This window comes from Castor canadensis, chromosome 7, assembly GCF_047511655.1.
Source record: "Castor canadensis chromosome 7, mCasCan1.hap1v2, whole genome shotgun sequence".
Classification (NCBI taxonomy): domain Eukaryota; kingdom Metazoa; phylum Chordata; class Mammalia; order Rodentia; family Castoridae; genus Castor; species Castor canadensis.
This window is the reverse complement of record NC_133392.1, coordinates 130,360,498-130,363,728: the sequence shown is the minus strand read 5'-3', so window position 1 is coordinate 130,363,728 and position 3,231 is coordinate 130,360,498. Positions and strand designations below refer to the sequence as shown.

Below are 3,231 nucleotides of genomic sequence, written 5' to 3'. Positions count from 1 at the left end.
AAAACCCTACAAAATCAAATGCAACAGCACATTTAAAGGGCTATTCACCATAATCAAGTGGGATTTGCTCCACAGATGCAAGGATGGTTTAATGCATGAAAATCTACAAATATGATGCGTATCACTCAAAGGATAAAAATCAGATGATCATCTCAACAGATGCAGCCATCATGGACAGTCATATGGAGGTGCCTCAAAAGATTAAAAATAGACCCATATATGATCAAGTAATCCCACTACAGGCTTTACTACCAAAGAAAACGAAAACAGTCTGTCAAATAAATACCAGCACTCCATCTCCCATCGGCACACTTTTCACAATAGCAAAGATAACATGTTAGGTGCTGTGAGCTTTGGGACCTGGCAGAGGGCAGGTGAGCAAGGCTACCACGTAGTATTGCTCACGTGGTAGGCCCAGAAATGTGAAGGGAGGATTTTTATACACTGAGGCTACCTTGTATTTTGTGATTCAGTGTCTCTCTTTCACTCATCTCACACCATCCTCAGTTGCTTCCCTGTAAATTAGAATGATAATCTCTTCAGAATTTTGCAGCAGATTAGGGTGTGTACAGGTATCTTAGCCAGCAGATCCTAAGTGCCAAGCACACTGCTTATGTCCTATCTAGCCCCAAACTCTGAGTGCCCCATGGCTTCCACGCCTACTGCCTCCCTGTGTTCACTATGAGCCTCTGCAGGGGGATGATTCTTCCCATTGAATTCCTAAGGGAGCTGAGACTCATAACCCTAAGCTGGTCACTGAAGGAAGTCAGCCTACATCTACTGCACCCTTGGTTCCATGTCACCAAAAAGGAGACACTGGTGTGGAAAGTGGTATGGAAGAAGTGGAATTTATGCTAGATCTTGAAAAGTAAAGAGAAGATGTAGAAGATATTCCTTGGGCAAGAGAGCAAGAACAAAAGGACGGAGGGTTTGTCAGGCATGTGTGGGGTTTGGTAAAACCTACTTGATTAGAGAAGACAGATTGTGGTTGGCAACTGGGAAGTGAGTACTGTTGAGTGGTACTAAGTACCGAGAGGTTGGCACTGACTGAGAGAGATAGAAAATTCAGCAAGAGGGTTTGGATTTAAGGTGATAGAAATTAAGTCACAGCAGACTGTGAGCACAGCGCTTCTTTGACAAAAGCAATGCTTTGGCAAGATAAGTTTAATAACTACAGAGCAAGGAAGATTCCATCCTTCCCAAACTCCACCCTAAACCTTTAGGGCGTTGGTTCTCAAGCGTTTCAGGGGCATGAATTCCTTCAAGAATATACTGCAAATACTGGACTTTTTCCTCAGGAAAGCACAAACTCCAAATTTGGCACATATTCCCTTAAGACCAAGGATTCCAAGATCTTTTCCAACTTTAAGAATTGAATGGATTTTAGCAAGATTGAAATGGTTATCATATTTTGAATATTAACTATTGAGTAGGCAGTATTTTTGCTGTATTCAGTCATAGCTCAATATAAGTGTTATATCTTGAGTTCTTATTTAATGTGCCCTAACAATTTTCCATATTGTTGCGGTCTTAAAATTTAATTTTAGTTATTACTTAATATCTCACTGAATGGACATTTCCTTGTAGTTGTTCATCTAGGTGGTTTTCAGCTTTTCTTTTTAGAGACTGGGTAAAAAACAACTTTGTGCAAATAACTTTTCCATTATTTTGGATTACTATGGTGGGATAAATTCCCAGGAGAGGTCAAAGTGTTTGAGCATTTTACTTGACGGAGAGTTCCAAGTTTTTCTCCAAATGAAAGGACTGTCACTCATTACGAAAAAGTAATTGTTATTGTCATTTGCTTTTCTGATTGCCATTGTTAATATTTTTTCACATGCTTATTTACTCATTTGATTTGCTTTTATAGAAGTTATTTACATAAAAGTTCATTATAGCTGGGAGCTGGTGGCTCACTCCTATAATCCTAGCTACTCAGGAGCCAGAGATGGAGAGGATTGCAATTTGAGGCCAGCCAGGACAAATAGTTTGCAAGACTCTATCTTGAAAATACTCAACATAAAAAAGGACTGGTGGAGTGGCTTAAGTGGTAGAGGACCTGTTTAGTAAGCATGAGGTCCTGAGTTCAAATCCCAGTACCTCCTCCCCCATTGTCCATTAAAAATTGACAAAAATTCATTTCATTAGCAAAGCCTCAGTTGATAAAGGTATCTTTAGAAAGAAAGAGAGCTTCCAAATTGTTGAGTTAAAGTTCAGGGAAGCTTCTCTGTTCTGTTAATTAAACTTTGTGACATTGAAATCCTCTAGGAGAGATGATTGGATAAAATATTACTCTATTCATTCACCTCCCAGCCTACAGTATAAAAAAAAGAAAGAGAGAAGCTCATTTCTAGACGTGGGTGAAGGAGTAGCTTCTTCTAGAGGGAGGGCACGTATAATATTGGTAAAGAACTCTTTCCTTGGTTAAGAACAAGACATGTGAATTCAGATTTGGTATTTCAGATGCTAGAGTGGTTTATGTTGTATCATCTATTTTCAGAGGCTGCTGAAAAAGGTTCCTTTCTCCCAGAGAAAGGACATTTCCAGGTACAGAAAGTGGGAAATGAAGATTTGTCCCAACTTCCCAACTAGTGCGGGGAAGTGTGTGCTCAGAGCAGGAGCTGGCTGTGTGAAGCCAGTGTGTGGACAGTGACAGCAGCAATGCTCATAAATGGGCACTGCCCAGAAATTCAAAGCAAAGGCTTATTTCCCTGTCAAGACTAGGACATGTAAACTTCGAATTGTTCTGTCTAAAAAAGATGTAACTAATCACAATTATAGAACAAGAAAGCCAGAATGTTCTCTTTGCAGTTTTTAAACTCAGGGGTTCTAGCTGCAGGTATTTGTATTTAAGAACCTAATTCCTTTTTGCCTCAGTTTCCTTATCATAAAATGGAGCCAACCACAGCACCTACCTCACGTGATTATTGTGAAAATACTTAGGACCCCGATACCACACAAGAGTTGGGAAATCACATTATTTTTAAATTTTAATTTCTTTTGGCAGTACGGGGGGTTGAACTCAGGGCTTTGCTCTTGCTAGGCAGGCATTTAAACACTTTAGCCATGCTGCCAGATCTGTTGGCTTTGGTTATTTATTTATTTAATGGTACTGGGGTTTGAACTTAGGGCTTGTTAGGCAGGCGCTCTTGCCATTTGAGCCATGTTTCCAGCCCCTGCTTTGGTTATTTTTTGAGACAGGGTCTTGCTTTATACTTTGGCCAGCCTGGG

General features: G+C 40.1%; 1 non-coding gene across 1 annotated transcript; it reads left to right on the top strand.

Moving 5' to 3' along the window:
- The first annotated feature begins 2,191 nt into the window (after positions 1 to 2,191).
- LOC141425308 (small nucleolar RNA SNORA36 family) lies at positions 2,192 to 2,322 on the top strand. The gene has a single exon (XR_012450377.1). It is a non-coding gene; the product is annotated as a small nucleolar RNA SNORA36 family (small nucleolar RNA).
- Positions 2,323 to 3,231: the final 909 nt, after the last annotated feature.